At 37.7% G+C, this 24065-nt stretch overlaps 1 protein-coding gene across 19 annotated transcripts in view; it reads right to left on the bottom strand.

The window, feature by feature from the left end:
• LOC127933906 (myocyte-specific enhancer factor 2A-like) overlaps window positions 1–23314 on the bottom strand; it is an 86246-nt gene extending 62932 nt beyond the window's left edge. For 6 of the 19 annotated variants that reach the window (XM_052531026.1, XM_052531030.1, XM_052531031.1 and 3 more), the window contains exons 1-2: window positions 19490–19664; window positions 15281–15422 (exon numbers count right to left, since the gene is read on the bottom strand). The gene's annotated coding sequence lies outside the window, so the exon portion shown is untranslated. Of the gene's footprint in view, window positions 1–267; window positions 432–15280; window positions 15423–19489; window positions 19667–23021 lie in introns of those variants that run through there. The other 13 variants (XM_052531014.1, XM_052531020.1, XM_052531021.1 and 10 more) reach the window with 7 other exon arrangements.
• Window positions 23315–24065: the final 751 nt, after the last annotated feature.

Raw genomic sequence — 24065 nt, 5'->3', positions numbered from 1 at the left:
ACTTCATAGCGGATAATTTTGAATTCTTGTTTTTATTTTTAGATTTGAACTTTTAGAAAATTTGAAAATGTAAAAAAAAATATGAACTATATACACGTGATATATATATATATATATATATATATATATATATATATATATATATATATATAAACATATATTTATAATCACTCGCATATATACTAATGAGTTAACTCTTAACTGAATTATTAGAATGGTAACAGCATCTGGAATATAAATTCAATGTCACTATAAAATCCTCCCTACCTTACTTCAATGGTGTAAAGTGAAACCTAGTGACAGCACTTGAAAAAGAAGAGAGGGTCACTACTTTTCAGACTTCAGGCAGTGTCCAGAATCTCGGGCACCACCATGACAGCGTTGCTTCCTGTGCGAAGCCGACCTCAAGGCTCAACGTCCCAGAACAAGCTGTGGGCAGAGCGCACTCCCTACATCCTGCTTGTCAACTTCCTGTTTTTCTAGCCCCTTCAGATGACCAACAGCAGCCAGCCAATGGCAGCCAGAGACATTATAGGAACAGCTAGACAGGGTGGGAAAGAGAAAGCGAGAGGAAGAGGGAGAGAAAGAGAGAGAGAGAAGAAAAGGGGAACAGGAGCCATTGGGACAAGCATCTGCTCTGATACTTCCCCTTGTTATCTTCCTGTCTGTAGGAGACTAAACAACCACACAAGTCCATCTCCTGTGTATTCTCCAACCATGTTTATTATGCTTACAACCAAAGCCATGTCGCAGCACGCTCTTCCGAGCTCTCGCGTACTTTCCATTCTTCTCATCCGTTGTGTTTTTTTGTTTCTTTATTAAACAAGCAACGCCAGGCTTCCCTTTTTTTGGCCTCCACTGATAAGAAGCTCAAACCTTCCCAGCTTACATAACTATGAATCACCATTCGACAACACACCAAAGAAGGATGGAGCCATAAAATGGGACAGATCTGCAGTAGACCATGTTGTATTTCAACTCTGAAATACAAGTGACCACACTGACCGACCACATGCAATCAGCATATTACAAACATCAATGGATTGATTTGCCTCTATTTAGTGTGGTGTCGCAGTTGCGGGTCTGGTGGGAAGACTTTTGGGATTCATTTGGATTGAAGCAAAGGGAAAAGGGGAGGGTGGAGAGCCTGGGCTTTTGTTCTGCTTCGTAGAGGTGGCCGTGTACCTGCAGATGCGGCGGCCCTGGCCTGGATGGGGAGGAGGGTTGCTGGTGTCTGCCTTTGTGAATGTGTGCTTATCTTCCTCTCCAGCAGTCCATGGTAAAGCATCCGTTCTCGGGAGCTTTGTCGTTGTTAATGTCTCCCGATGCTAATCTGACAACGCCACTTTCCCCTCTTCCACCTCACACTTTCTTTTCTGCTGTCTTTCTTCCTTTCTGTTTCTTGCTTCCTTTCTCTCTGACTCTCATCTTCTCATTCTTTGCCTTGTTAAGTCTCTACATTCCCTCACCTCTGTTTCCAAGGCAACTAATGAGATATAATTAATAAGATCCAGCAAAGGGGTGTGCGTGAAGAAATGAAGCTCAGTGCTAGCGCAGATGGAATAACGCTGCACGCGCTCACTCGTAACGAACTTTTCACACCATGTTAACTTCCTTTTTGAAACATGGCTTAAGGTGATGTTATGCGGCAGGACAAATGAGTTTTGAGACACATTCCACATTCTTCTCAAGTTGAGATGATCAGGATATGAGCACTGTTCCAGGAAAATGGTACATATGTACATGTCATCAAAAAAAAAAGTGCCCTGGAGGGGAGACTGAAATATGAGAAATCTTACACAGGCGTGAACTACAGATTTTCTACATTTATGTTTCAGCATTTCATTATGCAAAATATAATAATAGAACAGAATAAAGAATAGGGCAGGGTGTGTAGATAATGCTTGAGGTGAAAAACAAATTGATCTTATATAAATCTCACATGGCTTTAGAGAATCTCATTTAGGCGTGAAAGGATCAATCTGATAGATTTTGCGATATATTGGGACACAATAAAAACTAGGAGGCCACATTTCAATGCTAAATCTTATACGTCTAGACTGATGTTCTCAAAAATGTGACTAATTCTAAACACGTCTTGTCATTCAAAGCTGATGTCATGCTTTAAATCTGGAAACTTGCAGTTTGCATCACAAAAAAGGAAGGATGCGATTAAAAATAAACAAGTTTCATTTCACACAGCGGAAAACGACAGAGGAGGTGAATATTTCCTTAAAGGGGACTTTATACAATGCTATTAGTGAAATATGATCTAAAGACATGTCCCTAGAGCTCCAAGTTACTACGTATGTGACGGAATACTGTGATTATCATTGGCTGACCCAAACACAAAGCTGTATTTGGATACCGTTAAGCACAATTCTGAGAAACGAAGTGCTGTGTTACCAAAAAAGACATTTCCAAAAAAAACAAGATGACACATATCAACTTTGCACCACTGATACTTCAGATTCTCATTCAAACCCTCTGCAGATGCTTACAGATGCTAAATTTAGTTGTGTCTCATCAGTCCGATCTCTGTCATTATCTTTGTGACATAGATGTTGTTCATATAGTGTGTGTTTGATGAGTAGCTCTATGATACTGCTGAGCTCGCAGCCATTGGGTGGTTAATCTCTGCTAATGACTGCACGCTCCATTCAACAACTCTTCTTCTGACCGTGCTATTCTCCCGGTCCCGATCAATGCCAGCCGAGACGATCTTCCGCGCAGCTCATGTATAACTATAACAGGGGACAGCTCGGTGTCAGAGGCAGGGTGGTGAGCGAGAGAAAGCCACTTCTCACCTCCAAAATGCCATCACCACATCCAAATTCTCCCAGGCTTGAACGGCAGTAATAACTGCAGACGCCGTAAGGAGAGAAAAATCATTTATCAGGTTTCTTTTACACAGTATTCTTTACATTTTACCAATTGTGAAAAGGTTTTTACATTTATAGGTAAGTGTCAGTCAATGTTATCCATGTTATCTCAAAGCAGCAATTATCATTAAATTGATTCACTTCTGTTCACTTTGTCTTTCTGTATCTGTTTCTATCCAATTTTGCAGCTTTAATGCATCAAAATGTGTTAAGCAATTTGCAATTAAAAAACAGCAAAATAGAAACTGACACTATAGCCACTGAGGTTTTTTTATTAAATGTAATATATTACTTTATTTATAGTTAATAAAAAGTAATAAGCTCATAAATAAAACAATTAATTAATAGAACATTAATCGTGACCCTACATAGGACAAGCGGTTTAGAGAATGGATTGATGAATGGATACAACTTTTTTTTTTTACTTTTATCAATCTCAATTAAGTTTTTTATGCAATCTGGAAATGTAAATCACATCTTAAGGCTGAAAAGTTAACATTTTTTAAATCAGAACAGATTCATAGTCTGAAGCTAAAAAGTCTAACTCTGTGACCATCATACACTAAGCGATTTTCTATGAAATCTGTCAACTCAAATCTGCAGAATGGCTCTGACTTTCGACAACTGGCAATAACTTCTCCAGACTTTAAATCAGCACAAAAATTTGGGTAAGTTGTGCAGTATATTCCAGCATTTAGTGATTCTAATGGAATTTTTCCACCAATATTCCAAAATTTACATAAAAATATACTATAAACTACACTATTGTCGTGAATAGAATGTCTATTACTTCAAATTACAAAAGCAATACAAACATGCTACGTTCACAGTGAGAGAATGCAGAGCATACACTAGACGTGCCCACAATCAATCAAGGATTTTAGCAAGGTCGAGAGCTGGGAGAGGGGCAGACTACACAAGGTGACTTTGACTGAGAAGATGCCTTGGGGGCCGTGCTGAAAAAGCCATGGAGAAAACTTCAATATGGCTCTTGTTCCCACCTCTATCCCTTCCTTGATCATCCATTACATCATTTTCTCTCAGCACTAGCTAAATATTTTAAAGAAAAAAATGACAAAAGACATCGGAAAATGTAGAAAGTCACTAGCAGAAAAGAATAAAGAAATAGTGCAACTAGCCTCGCTTAAAACTTCCCTTTGATTGCACAGTGGTTAGGTGTGACATGCTACTGTGAAGTTCACTTTTCAGCACATGGTAAATGTCACGACTGATTTAAAGCAGGCACTCGTTGTGTGTGTGAACATGACAGGCAATAAGAAAAGGACAAAAGAGGGGAAAAAAACTTGTAATGAAACAAGAGAAGTATCACTATTCTCTTCACCACCACCCACCCCCTACCCTCTGGTCGTGTGCGGTAGCTTCATTGTAACATAATTACTGCAGGGACACTCATATTCCCAGTGATCCATTTGCGTCAGTCAGGTTTCCAAGCCGAGCCAATGAATGGATTCTCAGTTTCTCAAGGATAAAGCGATGACCCTCTCCGAACAGTTAGATCCATTTCATGTGGGGAGACCACTGCACCAGGTAGGTGAACATATGCTCATGTTAATATTGACTTGGATCTGGGATCTTGGAGTCTATAATAAAAGTGATGGAAGGCCAAGCCGTCAGTTTAGTGCAGAGGTCTTTAAAATGGTATTAACTGAATAACTGAATACTTAAAACACACTGTGTACAACGTTTAACTATACAGGCCAACTTCCAGCAAAAATGTGGCAAGAGAGTTTATTTATCATGATCTACAGTAAAGACAACAATATGACAGAGACACGTTTAGCTTCCATTATGTGACTTTTTCGAATGAAACTAATCCAGAGGGAAATTATCTTTTAAAAAAATCTCTTTGCATAGTTTTCTCAATTAGTTTTTATGTTTTCACCCAAGTGACCTTGGTTACATCAGCAAAAGAAAAAAGTAATTTCAAAGGTAAAATATATATATATATCTTTTCTTTACAGTAATATGCACTGATTAAAAAAAATCATTTCTGGAAAGCCCACTTTACATGATCCAATCAATTTCAGATGCATGAAATTAAGCTGTTATAAAAATATTATTATTATTATTATTATTATTATTATTATTATTATTATTTCACACAGAAATCTGTCATCACAGGAGTAAAAAGAGTTGCGAACTGTGTGTAACTTAAAGCTTACAACCAAAATATCGGGGTCTTTGACTGATGTGTGATCATCTTTGACATCATATCTACACCACCTCGCTCAACATTTCCATCACAAGAGAAAACAAAAAGAAAGAACTGTGAGCTTGTCTTGAAAATCATTTCATCAGCAAAATCCATCCTGACACTATGTCAATGTGCTGACACAAAAGTCAGCATAGGATTTTTCTTACTCCCCACTTTGGTGAGCCTCTCAAGAGTCTTGTTAAACTTTATTTAAATACGCTCTTTGACTGTACTTTTTTTTTTTTAAAGGTTATAGACTGTAAAATTACAACAGGAGTTCACAGGTAAAACATTGGCATTAAAACTTTCAGATTCAACTAATCTTTCAAGCTTTTTTGTTTTGTTTTTGTATTATTTTTATGAATCTGTAGATAAATGAAATTTATGCTCATTCTCTCACCCACTCTATCTCTCTCTCTCACACACACACACACACACACACACACACACAGTCGGTGTGATCTCTAGATGTTTTCAACAAGGCATTCTTCTGGACATGTTGTAGTGTTGGCATGTGTTCCTGGCTCTGACTGTCCATCTGAAAGTCATCACCAGAGATAACTAATCCCTCACACTGATGCACAAAGTGTCGGCCCACCCTCAGAACTACCCCTCAACCCCCCATTTTGCCCAGAGCCACCCTGTGAGCTGTGTTAACTGGCATGGCGGTCTTTTGATGTTTCGCAGATCTCGGCTCAGAAATGATAAACAGTGGAGATGAATTGAGATTTTCCTCCTCAGGGAACAGTGGAGCATGATTATTAAAGATGCCATGCATTAAAGCATAATGTGCAGACAACTCACAGAAACGGACAAATCACGGAAAATTCACAATACTGTGACTGCTTTCCAAAACCTAGTGAGCTGCCTAGTGCCTACTTAGAGCACAGTTGTGCTTTAAAAGGGATGGATATGGAGATGCCACTTTTCCAATAGGGTTTTACCACAAAACATCTACCAACTAAAACACAGCATGCTGTTAGAATGCTATGGTGCCAAACACACAATCTACATTACATTAACTAAGGTAATCTCTGCAACCAAATAAAACAAAAAAAAATCCTCGCTTTAGAACTCCGGCTCTCACAGCAGACACTGAATGCTTTCCTCTGGCTGACCTGTGATATACTTCAGCTTTTTACAAGAAAACTTTAAGAGCTGCTTACAATAAATATTTGATACTATGCTCTTTCCCTATGATATTTCAATCCTCTTCAATCCCACTGTTCTCCAATACTCCATTATGTAAAAGGTTTATGCAATAGAGGCAGCATGGATGCCAATGACTCATAAACTGGGAAAGGTTGTGAACTGATGAGATTTATATATATATATAGAAAGATTGATGCACAATAATCTCTCAACAGACAAACACAGACAGCGTAGCAGATAAAAAAAGACATTCTATGAAAGAAAAGAAGACAGCAACAATGAAGCTACATGTCATTTGCTTGAAATCTAAAGCAAAAAGCTGTTCAGGATTAAAAAAGAAAAAAGAAAAATGCTTCCCCTTGTGTGATTTTTCAAAAATGACATGATAGCAACCCGACCCAAAAGCTGCATCTCTCTCTAGGGCCTTGAAGACAAATACAATTGCATAGTTGCCTATAATTTCAAGAGACTGTAAAAAAAACATCTATTTGGCAAGTCAAGCCATTCTTTTAATTTCATTATGGTCTAAAACTGTAGAATCCACTTAGTGTTATTTAGCTGGAGTCTGTTGTTAAGTTTTGCGGAAGGTTAAAACCACTGGCTCTTTGTTTTGCAGTACAAGACTGCCTGATGAGAAATGGTTTGAGAAGACAGAGGAGACAAAATGAGAGAAAAGAATGTCACCGTAGCATACATGCTCTGGAGAGGCTGTCGTGATGATTTTTACTTCCTCCATTCAGCACAAAAACAATTTTAAAATATACATATGTTCTTACATAAGCATCTGCTAGAAGCTGTACTTTATGCAATGTACAGTACAGTCTTTAATGGAGTCTTAAATGCAGTTTCTCTTAACTCTACTCAATGAACTAATGTTTGAAATGCACTGATACGCGTTGTCTGCGAATGTTTGATTAACGGTTAGCGGGAATTCTTCGGTCTGTGTAGCATAACAAATATTGCTTTCTTTAGGTAAGTCAAATCTTTCAGTTGCCTTATTCTAATGAGTTCTCAAATGTGCAGAGAAAGATTGGTTTAGGAACATGAACCCATTATTCCTGAGAGCGTCTGATAAACAAATTCACTGAAACCTACAGGCACGACACTTAAGGGGCCAGAGATGTGACAGAGGTTGATGGGAAATGCAGTTTAAAGCCCAACTGACATGTCTCATTTCTATCATCAATGTCAATAAAACTACCTTAAAGAAAAAGTACAGAGGGGTCTAGTGTGACACTGTGCCCCAGATTGAGGCCCTGCTGTTTGCCTTCCCAGGAATCTTCTCAGCCCAACCAACTGTTTCCTGATAGCCTGTGGCCTGACTAGCTCTCTTCCCATGTGTGCTCTGAAGCAGGCTAGCAGCAAAGCCACTGACAGACAGCCGATCGCAAAAGAGAGGGAGGGGGCCGGCCAAGTGGGAGATAAGACCCCGGGTGTCAAAGATGCTGGCCAAGTATGGCCACAGAGCAGCTGAGATACCAAGCCCAGAGTTCTATTTCACCTGGATCAGCAGAGAGAGAGAAAGCTGGCAACTAGCAAAACTTTACACACTTGCGGGTGTAGTACAACCAAAGAGTTGAGAAAACAGTGACATGACATGTTACACTTGGAGGAATCAATCACTGTGTAGTGTGACCTCAATTTTCTGACTTCACTAAAATGAAATGTATTAACACTAAAACAGGAACATTCGTTTATAACCAGTTATAACACTTGCCACTGACCATATTTCAAGACTGACCCATATTACTGTATTTAGGGCTGTCAAAAAAAAAGAAAAAAACATAATAATTGTGAATATTCGTTGAATAAAAATTAAACGAATGCAAAAACGTTGAATTAGAATTTTAGGTCTGCATCAGCCGTCAGGCATACTTCTCATTGGTGCACGAAATGCAACGACGATGCAAGCGTCATTGCATTTTAAAATCTTTTGTCAGCCTATCCAGTTGAACCCACTAGATGTGATGCTGCTAAGTTGTTCATTCAATATATCATGGAAAATGAGATGTTGATTACGTCAAAACTGAAACCAAGTCATTAACACAGAATGCACATTTATCACATTTTCTAGAGGGTCAGCGTGGCACTCGCGTCTCGCACAAGAGACCGGCATGTTTAGAAAGCCAAGTAAAATGAATGTAAGTACATCAGTTTTTCCCCATCCCACTGTTTTTAAAAGAAGAAAGTTGCCTACTCTTTGGGATTGGTTTTTGCTCCTTTGTATTGAACTATAAATACGTTTTGTTTCATCAAATTTAGTTTTTCAGTCATTTTGACAACCCTAACTGTATCTTAAAAAAAATCCAACAAAACAAAGTCACGTGTGCATCTTTTGTTGTATGCATCTTTATGTTTAAACTACTCAGACTTTTACTGAGGGAGTGGCGTCATGTTTTCCCTCACTGTAAAGTGCCAGCACCAGAGGGAGGGTGATGTCATGCCTGTAAAACTGATACCTCCCTCTCCTGGCTTCCACTTCTTTCTCCTTACATGGCAGAGGTCAACTACTTCGGTTCCCAACGATTGGGCCATTCAGCCCCTACCAATCTCGCCATGCTTCCTCTGCTTCGCGGCGATATCAGGATATCGGCATGGCAAGCCGAGTGATAAATAGATGCACACTGTTGACCTGTTAAGAGTTAATCTCATCACTGTGCAAAATCAATGAAAGGAGAAACCTAATAAAACATGTACATGCTGCAGAAATTGACTATGGTTAACTATTCACAATAATCCGTTACGGCTCAGAACAACATGCAAGACTATGGAGAGAAAATCTCAATGACAGTCAAAGCACCTGAAGCTACCCGATACTGTTCTCAGTCAAGTCATGTCATACATGATTTAAATCATTATGTTCGGCAATGAAATGTGTTGAATTCAACCTAGCTGAACGGACCTTATGGAGAGAAAACAGGATGATGTTTTTCTGAAGCTTGAGATTGTTTCCATCCGGCAACAGAATAAAAATCGAGATGGAAGAGGGCCCGGCTATAGTCAAATTCTTCAGCTGAACACCAGTAAACTAAAAGACCTCATTGAAATAGCATTGTGCAGAATATGGATCTAAAGGCATGGGCAATTTGCCTCTCAGCGCAGTTAAGACAAAGAGCTCCATTTACAACCAGGATGGAGCTTTTTACATGGACATCCTGCTATCAGTGTGCTGCAGACAGTGGAAAGATGGAAAATATTCCAGGTGGCCTCCATAAATCACTGAAGTCATATATTACTGGAATTACGTCTCCGCAAATTCATGGGGATTAGGGTAATTTAAAACTCCTTCACCGTTAGATGTGACAGTGTGCCAAAAGTATATCGGCATGGTTCACAGCCAGATCGGACATGTGTTTAGGGTTAGAGAAGAATCGCGATGTACAAAAGACGGTAATTTAGCATTTTATATTCTGAACATATCTGGCTGTCATTACAATGATATAATGGCCTCATCACCAGCATGAGTTTCTCTTTCTTCTCGCAGTGGCTCCTGATCAGACTAAAACTTAAATCCAAAGTAGAAAACCAAAGAATGGATGGCAATAATTAAATGGCCACAAATAAAAATGTACAATATGGCTCCCTGACTGTCATGTATCACATCTTTTATATCCTTTTGCAACCACAAACTCACCAAACCTCTCCAACAACTGGAAAAACACAGAGGAGATCCCTTTTTCTTCTTTTTCTCGTGCGTTATGTCCTACTATGCTACAGGTTCTGACATGACTTGAAACGCAACAATGCTCATTTATGATTAACTGATACAGTTGTGACGAAACAAACAACATTTTTTTGGAATGACCGTTTTTATCAGTAATTAATCATACAGTAGTTTTATTTCCTTCATGACTGAATGCATTACTCTACCTAGCATTATCATTTCAACATTCCGTCAGGTTCAAGTGAGTTTAAAGAGAGAAATGTGCTTCTGGCAAAAAGGGAAAGTCTTGAAAAAAAAAACACACACCCAGGACATGTAGATGGTTTTGCTATTATGATTTACATGCCAAACATGTTTTTAGCTCACTTGTGACAGGGCTGGGCAATTTATTGACTTTTCACAATTTATATTCAAGGCTTCTGCTGCCACTACAAAACAAAACAACATTGTGAACATTGTAATGATTTTAATGCAACTTTTATTTAGTCTCTAATGTCAGCTGCATTTGAGTTGATAATTAAATTAATATCTGTGAATGGCCATTTGAATTAGCTAATTAAATATATGTATTTCATGTCAATCAAATGATTCATCTGCCAAAGAAAGTCTCTGTGGCATTTTAAAAAGTTGTATTAAAATATGCAGATATTTAATGTTGTTTATTATTATGTACTGTATTGTTATATTATTGCATATTAACACAAATTATTTGCCTATTCTTCTTTTACATTGTTTATACTTAGTTAAAACTCTGAAAATTGAAAAATATTTTTATCTAGACTTTTTGCATTAAACATTTCAAATCTAATTTGCTACAATGGTTACTCAGTTGCTCTTATTGACAGTTCCTCAATCAATAAATATGACGATAATTATTCTTAATATTAATATAAATATAAAAAAAATATATTAAGATATTTACTGAACATCATAAATTGTTTCTTCTAGCTATTTCACCCAGCACTGGTGTCTAAAATAAACTGCCATATGGGAATATCTGAGAATAATGAATCTCACTTTGATCAAATGTGAGACTGCAAAACAAGAATTATAAAGTATAATATACTATACTATGCTATGCTATGCTATACTATACAGTGATTTATGTGTTTTGCCAACAATAATAATGAAGGAATTTTAACTAATTGGAATAAAAAATTTCTTTGAACTGAAAGCATTAAAGACACTCTGGCAGTACAACTCTGTTATGAATGACAGACGATGTGCCATTATGCAATAACAATTCTTTAAAACTACAAACAAAGTGATGATAGAAAACAATAATGTGACATGAAAACTACATCACATTCAAAACTCACCCACTATGATCTAAGAGAAAAACAACAAGCCAGAAGGGATGTCGGCTCGAAACAATATAAGCACAATATTACTGTATGGTTCTATTGAGACATGCTTCTCTCTTAAAGTGCGTCCACGATAGGATTCAATGCTGATATCCTGAGCACACGGAGCAGTGCACGGCTGCAGTTTGAAGCACATATCAGTGCCCACAGAGCAGAGGTAATGAGAGACAGGGGGGGGTCGGCGGAACACAGGTGCAGTCTGCGTCACTCCTCCGAGCCATCATACCACACGTTCACAGAAGCCCACCTCAAAGCCACACTTGCTTACTTGTACCCTCAGTGACATCACGTGACCAATGGAGGGCTGAGAGAGAGGACTTTCACAAGCTTTTAAAGTTATTATTTCGCATGTGCTTTGTCTCACACTCAGAAAGTAATTCAGAGTTGTTAGAGGAAACATTCATAGAGTTTAACATATTGAAAAAGATTTTTACCATTAATCGTGAAAAATTTATAGTATGTCCAATAATTGTGAAATAGAAAAATTTGTGTGTGTGTGTGTGTGTATACATACATATTATATATATGAAGAAAGTCTCTTATGCTCAAGGCTGCAATTATTTAATCATGAATACAGTATTGTGAAATATTACTGCAATTTAAAATAATATGTTACATTTTGAAAAATTTTTAGCGCCCATTACTCCATTATTCAGTGCCACATGTTCCTTCAGAAATCATTCTAATATGCTGATTTGGTTCTCAATAAAAATTTCCATATTTTTGTGAACACTATGAATCTTTTTTACAGCATTCTTCAATATTTAAAAAAAATATATATATTTTTGTTTATTTTTTAAAGTTCAAAAGAACGGCATTTATTGAAATATAAATATTCTGTAAAATGATCCATGTCTTTACTACTACAACACAACACTAAAATAAATACATAAATAAAAAAAATAACATGTCCCCAACAGAGGACAAAATGTTTTGCTGGATCCCAGAAGGATAAAGAGGCACTCTGATGACAAGTACAACAACAGATAAAAGACATAATCCTCATCACAGTGGCACTTCAAGATAAACTGGCACTCACAGGAGTTCATAATGAAGCTTGTGTTCAAGGCTAATCGCTGACCCGCAAAATGAGATAATCTATGGTAAATTACCCTCCATGGACTACCCGGATTAATGTTCAGCACTTGAAGGTTTTGTTTTGGCCTGGTGTTGAGTAACATGAGACTCCTCCCTAAGCTGCCCTCTTAACCCTGAGAGGGCAGCGTGGTGGCAGGGTGAGGAGGCAGAGAGGAAGAGGATCAGTAGGGAAAGAGGATTAGCAGATTTGGGCTGCTGCTCTGGCCCCAGCCTCACACCCGTGATGCCGAGGACCCAGGCATGGCCTAGAGACACCTGAAGCCAGGTCGTCAAGCATGGCCGCATCTTTGGGAAGGGCAAAGGAGACAGGAAAGAGGCTGTCAATCCTTAAGCGGCTCTGCACTGCTCAGCAGCACATGTGCTGAGTGGACCGTATAGCTGGCTTACCACCAGAGGTCACAGCCAAGGGCAGAGCAGTCGAAAGGTCAACACTAGCTGTTTCTTTAGACAATGCAGGTGTGGCTTTCCCATCGTGCTGTGCTAAAGAGGTAGATCATTCACAGCAGATGACATTTGGTATTAAACATGCTGTTACATCAAACATGTATGGTCAGAAACAAATGGGTTTCTAAAGTTGCATCTTTATGCATGGAAAAATCTAACTGGTCAAATGCTTGGCCAGTGCCAGTGCAAAATCACAAACTGAACCTAACAATACAATGTTCCCTAGAAACTTTGAAATGCTCACAGTATTAAAAATGATCTTGATATTGTTTAAATAGAAATTTGATACAGTGTGTCTATAGCACTCTGAGACTACAGTCTCAATTAAACTTCGGAGGATCATTAATGTTTAATAGCCTTTAATGAATGTCAGAAGTTAAATGGAAATTATCGATCAACTGAATAAAGTTCGTGCACATTCACCACATATTTGAATCTACAAAGATGGTAGAAAGTTTGTGTTCATAAACGTTTTGGTTGGGCAATACTGACAACTTATCCCAGCATTCTTGACTAAATTTGGTTTTTGATGACCCAGCCAGACCCCAGCGGCTTTTCTAGGTAGTGACAAATAGAGAAACATGAATTCATTCAGCTGACGTGTGTCTAGCCAGATAATTCTCAGTTGTAAGTCCCTCTCACATGCTCTTATTTAATTATAATTGTGTGCATGCTTTTTTTGCCCCAGTCATTCTGCAACACTGGCTATGCACTTTAAATATAATTCAACCAATATTAACTCTGAAATCTTATCCACATGTCAAAAAGTGAGCTGTATTTTCATTAGGTGAGGAGGCCTATGCAAATTTGGATGCTAACCCCCAGGCCACTGGTTTGGAAATCATCATCACTAAATATTAAGAAGCTGCCTAATAAAGCTAAAAACTGAGGAGCCTAAAAACCTGATAGATGGTTTTATTTGGCAAGAGCAGTTGAACCCTATTTATGGCTTGTAACAGACGCAGTTGTGTGTGCATGCTAGGTAAATGAGGAGCTAATATTTTGATACACATCTTAAATTGCGTTTGTTTGTTTTTTGTTTGCCTAAGTAACATGTTCCTCATATCCTTTGGTAAATTATTTAGAATCAAAAGTGCGGCACTGTGGCGTGGTGGTGGGACAGGAGGCAGCCAGAGGTTTCTGGTTTTGGAGCTGCTACTTATGGGGTGACCCCGCTGGGACATCGTACATTCCGTTGGGTTAGAGAGTCGATCCAAAAACCACAGATAATAGAGAGGGAAGTCTGCGCAGACTAAATTCAACTGAATATATGCATGTGGATGCATATTCATAACTCTGCCCTTTATGGTGATAAAAGCAGCTCATTTATATGCCTTTTATGGTACATAAAAAAATCCTTCAAGATGTTCCCAGAGGAGGGAAAAAGGTCTGCATTGCCCACACAAGCAAACTATGGTACAAACATTATCTGCTGGGCTCAAGATTCTGCATCCTGCCTCCAGGTCTCACGGGAGAATGCTGGAATCTCCAGCTCAATGATAGAGTTCCAATAAACAATGAATCACGCTGCTCTGAGCAAGTGTGAAAGAGAGCCGTTGCACAAAAAGAAAACTGAGCGTGACTTAATGGACATGGTGCAAAAGCATGGCACATTCCATTGGGCTGATCTGAAAAATATTTAGAACAGAACTGCTAAAGTGTCTTCGCACACAGGGAAAAAGAATAGGCATGCCCAAGAGCATTCACACAAGTAATGAGCATGACACGTCAAATGCAGAGTCAATGACGTCCCCTGAAAACGGCCTGTTTCCAGTAAAGATTGCACAAATGCGTCATTAAATGTATCATTGAGTGGTTTGGTTGTTACTTGTTTTGCTTTATATTAGAAATTGATGACATCAAACCAACGTCAAACAAAGATCCTTAAGCCCGTTTCATTTACGGATAACTGATGCAGATGAAACGTACAGATTTTGGATCAGAATCTGGGTCTGTAAATAATAGATTGCTTCACATCATCAGCAGTGAGAATGAAGAATAAAGAAATACAATTTAAAGAAAAGGTACAGACTAACAAAATTACATACCAGTACCCTTGTTTTGAAAAGGTCCTGCCTCCAATTGTTAACTAACATTTGTGGCCAACTTTGAGACTGAACAATGCACGCTTTGCCAGCTGCAGCTGACTCAAATAAAACCCTTAAGAACAGGGTGTTTCACTTTAAATTCAGCTAACATGAAATTAAATGTCAAATTAAACACTACAGCTTCAGCATAGACAGTGTAACTCCTATTTGGAACAAGCCAAACAACTTTTTTCAATAGAGTTTCACCATATAAATCACATCGAGTACGGCAGGCACTCAACATTAGACGTCAACTGACCATATGGCACTGTATCATGTTAACTTCATTAAATTTAATACAAAAAAGTGAGCCAGTGTATAATTCAAACAGATGCTGCATTGTTTGACAGGAAGAGAAGAAAAGTTGGGCTTACCCTAACAAATGAAGCAGCACAATTCTCAGTCCTGGACCCAAATATCCAGCTCAAGTCTTATTCACGTTCTTTCTTCTTTTGCTTTCAGTGCTTCTCTCTACTTGGAGCTTCCTGGTGCTTTCTCCTCCTCGGGTAAAATGCCCTGTTTGAGGGGGAAGGGAAGAGAGGAAAAGTGTTTCGCTCAGTGATTCAGAAGCATGGTGTAAACGCCAGCCTTCTCTTTCTGACAACCAGCGTTAATTGCAGATCAGACTCGCCCACACACTCCAGACTCTCTCTATTCACTCTCTCCTGGAAGGAGCTGAGAGCAGGCTGTGAGATTGGAGTGCTATGAACAGCACAGTGGGAGATGCTCTAACCCCCACCCTGAGCAACACCAATCACCACCTCTGGAGCTCGACTTCACCACAGCTGACTTTATTTCACAAGAATGGCACAGGCATGGACAGATGCCCACGAGACTATGCAATCTGACAGGGCGGTACAAGTGCATCATATAGCATATGCTATAAATCTGTTGCGTTAACTACAGTCTATTTCAAGCCTACAGGAGAAATATTAAGAAGCAGGCCTGAGAAAAATTCTATAGCCAAAGTGCACTCAGATCTCAAGCTGGAAGATGCAAGAAGTCACATGTCAGTTAGAATGACGATTAAGGCTGATGAGTCTAACCTGGAAAACTTAATAGATACTGACTGCATTAACTTTATTCACCTGAATCAGCAGTGACGGAGGTCGAAAAGAGGAGTGATTTTAATTAAATTAACGTTGAAAAAAACAAACAACGACATATAAATTGCAGCATCATCTGAAGAAAATATCACTTATGTTGTCAGTATCTTGTGATTAGGGCTGCACGATTAAGACAAAAATCATAATTGTCGATTATTCCCTTGAAATTGTAATTGCGATTGTTAATGTTAATTATCACAATTTAAATTGAATGATGTTTATACCATTGGTCCAACTGCATGCCGTATTTTTATATGAAAGCTGAAAACACTTTAAGCCTCAAATGTCAACTATACATCAGATTGGTTTCTTCTTTAAATTATTAATATAGTATTAATATAGTATTATAATGTTATACTGAAACTAAAATTAAATCAATGGAAAAACCTGTAAGATAACATGTAGAAAGAAAAAAAAACACATCCTAAACATGCAAAAAAAAATAAGTGGACTTCGAACGATTAATTGCCGCTTTGAATGATTACGTATTGTGGCATCCATAATTGTAATTCCGATTAAAATTTTCATTTAATTGTACATCCCTACTAGTGACAAAGAAACAATACATGATAAACAAAAGATGCTTTATTAACAGGGCACAGCAGAACACCAATTTCAAGAGTGATGTATATTGCGCTTTAGCGGATTTGAAGAGGGCCATGTTGGGTGAACAGCATTCAGAATATTAAAAGAATTCCTTCGCTGACTAATTCATTGTGTAAACAGAAAGCTATTGAGTTTCGGTGTGATGTTTTCAGTGCTGACTTTGCACCCATGTTTAGTTTGGGCTTATTAAACTATAATGAAGTCGCACAGAAAGCCAGATGGAAAAAAGTGTGATGGCATTATACACTTGACTGGGATAATAATTCTTTACAATGTACTTCAGATGAAAACGAGGGCAGCAAAACAAATTTAATTAAAACATATTTTAATGTGGTTTGCAACAAAACAACTTCAGTGTGTGCTGTAAGCACGGTTCATAAAGTAATATTTCAGTCAGAGTGCACAGAGATCAAATAATCAAAAAGCGCCAATTCTGACACCAAGGCTGATTAAATCCCTGTACTTCTCAAATACATACTTCATATTTTCTTACGGTATTATATAAAGCTTGGGTTCAACTTGAAATGTTTGTGCAGCTAATGAAGTGCAATATGTGCAATATGTGTAAGGATAGGGACAGGATTCACGGTGTGGTTAGGTTTATGAATGAGTTAAAGAGCAGGGGTAGAATCAACAGTGTAATTATAGATTTTATAATTATAGAATAAATTGCAGAAATAATTACAAATGTAATTACATGCAGGTATATAAAAGTGCATAATTTAGGTAGCATACAATTAATGTACAATTTTATTTTACAAATGTATCATGTGCTTAATTTAAAAATTAGTACAAAGAAGTTAAAATGGATGTACAGTAAAGCTTGATTTTGATTATTTAACCTTAATTCTTATTTACTTAATAGAAAATGAGCAAGAACAAAATGAACACTCATGCACTGGGCTCACTTTATTTATTTTTTTGCACTTCATATTCTGTTACACCATTTCTCTGTGCAGCTTGAAATATTGAACTAATCAATGAATCTATGGTGTGCTGGGCCCTGACTACAGGTTGTAAGCCTCTTAAAATCAGAACAATCAGTGTCACAGACAAACATTCTTCCTGAGGTCATTTTCATGATGATGTACCGTGACCTGATTGCCTGCCTTGTGTGGCTCGTAAATACAATGCTTGCCAGGCACAAGCAATGAGCAACCCTATGAAAACAGCCCCATTTAGCCTTTGACATTCGGACAACAGGTCGAGACATTGTGGCTTACTTTAGTAATGGTTTTATCAATTGAATATCTTTATCAATATAAAATATTGATAAATATTTGAATTGTTAAAAACTGGCATACTTAAAACATTCTGTGAAAGTCCAAATGACATATCATCTTGTAATGTTGCGTTTAAGGAGAGTCTAAGGCATTTTACCGATAACTAAATTGCGGCCTGCAGGCGAATAACAGAGGCATGTGTAATCTTACAAGCACAAGTACTACACTTTCTGCCTGTGGATGATTAGGCTGTAAGTAAATCAAGTAAACAATGAAGCTAATATTTAAAACAAGCATTTATTAAGTTGATACCAAATTCTTTTTGCAGTATAATCTATTAGTCTAGATTGTTTTTTTTTTTTTTTTGTTTTTTTTTACTAATAACTGGGAATTAACCTATTGTTGGTTAATGGCAAAACTAAACATGAATGAAATTTAAATTATATTTAATTTAATAACTTTATTCCAGTAATGACCTTGCAGATGAGTCACAATCAAGTACCACACAATAGTTAGACCTCTTACTAGTTTGTAACAAGACCATGTGACCTCAAGAATAACATTTAATCACAAGTGAAATGAATATCCTATTAGAAGATAATTGATGGCACACACAGTTTATTCACTAACATACAGTATAAGAGACTCCAATAAACCTGCCATGCTTCATCAATGTAACACTTCGTGCTGTAAACTGGTGTCAACTATCCAAAGCTCTGCAAGAGACCAGCACCATCTAGATTTCAGAGAGAAAACTATCTGCAATCACTTCCAAATTTCAAAATCATTCTTAAAGTTAGGCATAATAGAAAAGCAATAACTTTCCCTAATATTCATAAAGTGGTCGGACATGCTTTAGATGGCTTCGGAAGTAATATCCTACAGTACATTTTAACCCTGTTGACTGTGCTTGTTTTAATGTGTCTTAGAATGTACAATATTTACTAATCCCAAATTACAGTGTCTGAAGTACAATACATTAATATAACCAGCTGTCTCTGCTAGTTTGGGTGTTTTAAACAAATGTTTCTTCCAAAAAGCAATATCAAATGCATTAAATATCTGTCTTGCAAATTCAACCAACCAGTCAACACATTCAGAGACAAAAGTAAGAAAACATTATGTCACAGGGGTCCTGAAGTTGATCTTGCTCTGTTCTAAAGTTCTGAACCTCAGCAGTTTGACACTACCTGAATATTCAGAAGCGAAAGCTTAACGGTTTGCAAAGTATATAGACACAAATTCGAACATTAGAGTAAATATCTCACTACCCGCTGGCTTTCTTGACTAACATCTGTCGTATTTAATCGCCCCTCCAAAAAATTTTAACGCCGCCCGGAAAATGATGCGAGACTAGAGCTCAACACTTGCCAAGTGTCAAAGTGGACTGAACCCAAAAAACAGGCTCTTCTTCATAGAGAATTACGAGCACAAAACATTGCTGTCCTTCAGTCTGGAGCTCGCGACTAGTACCAAACACATCCAGACGTACTGCCGACCACTGAGACACACATATTAGAAACATCTTTAGCTCCCCAAACGAACTGTAACGCGTTTAATTTGCGCTCATCCAGTCTCACTCCACGACTCCCTCCTCTCTCTCTTGACTCCGCTGCTGGGTAACATTGTTGCTATTTTTGAGACTTACCTTTTTTTCTTAGCGGTCCCCCTCGCTGTATATAGATACTGTGTATCAGTGACTCCCGTGGATACACTGTGACATAAATGTATTTTCAGTCACACTTACACACGGCTTCTATTTTCGGGAGCTGAGCTGACAAACTCAGAAGAGGCAGCAGTCGCTCTTGACACAACATAAGCTCCTCCCCCAATATGACGAATACTGGACGGAGTCAACCTCCTGCGGCAAGCCCCTTTCACATTACATTCTTTAAAACCGAATAGTGTCTAATGGCTTTCTTTATTCTTTCTTTCTTTTAAGATTTGAAATAGGGACTAGGTTCTTTTTCAATTTTACTAGTAACTATCCTTTTGTCACAGATAGGCCTAATAATGCCTAATTAATAACTTTAGGCCTATCAGGTTACTGGAATCTATAGCCTACTTATTTATTCGATAGTAGGCTTTCGGTACCTATTTTTAAGATATAACTACTCACTAATATCTCAACTGCATTTTTTTATATATGTAATGACCAGTCAAACAGACTACTTTATAGATTAAAAATCTTATTAGCAATGTCAGAAATCAGAATTATCACAATGCATATTAGTGTCTAATATATGGGTACTAATGTATTTACTTGTTACTAATAGTAAGAAGGCAACTGTAAAACTGGAATACTATAGTAGGTCAAAATATCAGAATAACTAAGCTACAAGTACCTGTTCCTAAAAATGTAATTTAAGTCAAACAGATTACATCATATACTAATTAGAATCTTACACGAAATTTTATAATTATCAGAATGCATATTAATGTCTAATAAGTAGGTACTAATGTCTTAATTTTTACAGTAAAACTGAAATACTAGTATGCTTAAATACTGGAGTAACTAAGAAGAACTGATCTGTAAAGAAGTTAGTTACAAATAAAACTGGAGAAGTTAAACACCAAGAACTTGAAAACAGAGGCTACTAGTCAGTCATTTTCTAAACCACAGATCTCCATATAGTTAAATGGAAAAGTTTTAGGATAGTGGGGGTAATAAACATCTCACTATTGGATTACTTTGTAGTAATTCGCCAAATACAATTAAAACAGATTGTAACAATATCCTACACTGTTTGCTGTCTTGATATTGTGTATTGTTTTTGCCTATTTATTTTTACTCACTTATTTTTTATCTTGTTTTCTGTTTCTTGTCACTTGTCAACCTGTCTGTGCACTGGGAACTTCTGTCACCAAGATAATTTCCTAGTGTGTGAAAGCACACTTGGCAATAAAGCTTTTTCTGAAACTATATTGTTTTATGAGGAATAATTGTTACTTTGGCTTGCCATAAAAAAATGCCGCCTCCTCGTCCTCCACCTCCTACTCTACTCGTGTCTCATCTAAAGTTTAAAAACAAATATGAAAAACTCAAGAATAGCGAGTTAAACATGATGAAAACAACACGAAAGGAGTCCGACACTGTGTTTAGTCAATGTTAAAAGGCGGCAAAGCAAGTGAGCGCGCGACATGAGGCGAGAAAGAGAGGAAACGGCTCCCCAACCGCCACAACATGACATCACTGTTTAACAGTTTTAGAAAGCGAGGAAACAACCAGAATAGCCAAGTATAGGCTATGTGCATGTCATCGAATCAAGGAAGTGACAGTTAAAGCACCGTTCCCCAAAAACTTAACAAGGACGGCACTGTTGAGTAGAATCCTCCACAGCAACGATTAGTTGCTGCTTGCTAAAGGCCCGTTACATCCAGAGCAATTTTAATATTTATTATGGTCGTTAGGCTGGCACTACCTTAGATACGATTGACGTAAGTTCTATAAGACAACAGTAACAATAGGGTCAGTGCTTTTGAAGTGACATGTTTGTCATCCAATCGAATCCCTCAGCGGCTTGTCAGTGACGAATCAGAGAAAAGAGGTTGGCTGCGTTTTACGTTGCATGTGGCAGTGTCACGTGTAGTTGTAGGATCTGTGTAAGAGGTGTGGTACTGTACTGAACGAGCTGTTTTTGCTGGGACCTAAAGAGAATTTGTGTTACCACCGTTTTACCACGTGAAATTTGACATACAGGACATCAAATGAATTATCATGTTAGAACAATGCAAAACAGTTATACAATGACGAATAAATAAAACAAACCAGAATCAGTTTCAGAATCAGAGGCCTCCATAAATTATTTAAATTTTTTAAAATTCAGTTTTTTTTTTCATTTGAAACACTACATAAGCCATATCTTATTACTAAAATACAGCAAGCATGTCATCGCTTTTATAACTTTCTAATATGCAGTATTAACTTGTGTAACAATGCAGAGAAATTCAGGTGATTACTAATACACACTGACCTCATTATCCAGTGTTTTCTTCTTCAAAATTGTCTTCTTCATATTTTGGCTTCAAAATATGTAAGACATAAATATAAGCAATCATCATAGATTCACACAACAATCAAAAGTGGCAACTTAGCCACTTTAAGATCATCTTAAGAACATTTTTGCACTTTGGGTAAACAGTTGGCAGCATGAATAATTTATTGTAATTTTAGCAGAATTTTAGAATGTTAAGATAAAATAACATATTTTCCTTGCTGATCATTCCTAACAACGCCTGAAATGTAAAAGTACTTCATTATATGCTAATTGCTTTTACTTTTTTTGTGATGTGGGGCCAAGTATGGAGACCCATACTCATAATGTGTGCTCTGATTTTAACCATCCAAGTGCACACACACACACACACACACACACACACAGTAATGAACAAGAACGAACACACACCTGGAGCAGTTAGCAGCCAATGGTGCAGTGCCCACGGAGCAGTTGGCAGTTCGGTGCCTTGCTCAAGGGTCTCACCTCAGTCGTTGTATTGAAGGTAGAAGAGGGGGCTGGTTATTCACCCACCCCCAACAATTCCTACCAGACTTGAGACTCGAACCCACAACCTTCAGGTTACAAGTCCGACTCTCTATTCACGACTGCTCCATATTGGTTATATAATATTGGTTATATAAGATATCGGTTCCTTAAGACAAGTACATGTGCCACATCAATTAAACATACAACAGAACGATAGAAATATTACAACAGAAAATATAGCTGTAGAATCCACAGCAAACTCATACTGCATTAAGTAACTTCTGGAAAGAGGCTATGGATATTGATGAAATCCCTGATTATGTGCATTCTGTGACTTCACATTTTTTCACATTCTATTTGAAGCCTTGTAAGCTGGAGCTGTACATAAAAATAGTTCCATCAGGGCTAGGCACAGACTCTGGATCCCACAATTATTATGAAGAAAACTGAAAATATAGAAAGTTAAAAGATGGACAAATATATATATATATATATATATATATATATATATATATATATATATATATATATATATATATATATATATATATATATATATATATACATATACATTATAATCTGCTTGCATTATTCCATACTTACCAATTACAAGCAGTCAGGTCATGTGCTAATATTGTGTATACAATGCATCTACCCCATTGCCCCTCTCCATATGTGAATGACTGTGTATCTCACCTGTTTCTTGTGATGATCAATTACTTTCACAGAACCTGCTGCTAATGCCTTCCTCAGGTATTTTTCTCAGATGTGCCTCTCTTAGTTTCCTAATTTCCCTTGTATTACCCTAATTATTTCCCTCGTTCTCTGTCTCTCTTTTTGTCTGCCTTCCTCTCTCACGTTCTCTCTCTCTCTCTTGCTTTCTGTCTCCCTTGTTTTCCTCAAAGCCAGACCAGCTGGCTTTGGATGGCTTTCTTCTTGCCCCTGTGAGGCCTGACTTCACACTCTCGTCCCTGGGTCTTTCTGCCGGAAGGGAGCTGGGTGACAGAAGTTTGAAGGGTAGGATCCCAGATGGACGCTGACATGCTGGGCATGCGTGTATGTGACAGGGCTTGGCTCAGGGGAGTGGTGGACCAGCCGCAGCTGTCACTCACCAATACCAAGGGTGTTACATGTATTTCGTGTTGTTATTATTATTAATAAAAGTGGAAAAAATGTGCTGATCAGAGAACAACAATGCCTGTCTGTTCATAAGAGATGGAAGAAAGGAGAAAGGAAAGGCACAGAATTCCCTGTTGTTTCGCTTTCTCATAAAAAAGTCTTGCCAGCACTGCCACCAATACTTCATAGTGTCATTTTACTTGCCAATAGAAGTTATCCAAACATGAACAATCAACATTTGAGCAAAATTTATTTATTTTGCCATAAAGTTTTGGGTTCAACAAAATAGTGAAAAATAAGCCAGCTGAAGCACTTATATTTCCCTGCCAGCTTAAGTTAAAGTTTTGTATTGATGGGTCATTAAGTACTAGAGAATTGCAGTGGGGTTTATAAAGCATACTCAAATAGAAGACAGCTGACATTTTCAGCATTGTACCCAACCACAAATAGCTCCAGACTGCTTAGATACTACGCCACCAATTAAATAAAGGATATTATAATATCATTCATATAACATATTTAAGCACCATAGTCAAGTTAGAGTTTCGGTCTTAACTTTCTTTTTGAAGAACAACAGGCTCATTGGACTCATAAACACACTGAAGGTCATCGTTTTGACAG

This window comes from Carassius gibelio, chromosome A18 (genome assembly GCF_023724105.1).
Source record: "Carassius gibelio isolate Cgi1373 ecotype wild population from Czech Republic chromosome A18, carGib1.2-hapl.c, whole genome shotgun sequence".
Taxonomy (NCBI): Eukaryota; Metazoa; Chordata; class Actinopteri; order Cypriniformes; family Cyprinidae; genus Carassius; species Carassius gibelio.
The sequence above is the reverse complement of the archived record's forward strand: the minus strand, read 5'-3'. Positions and strand labels throughout refer to the sequence as shown.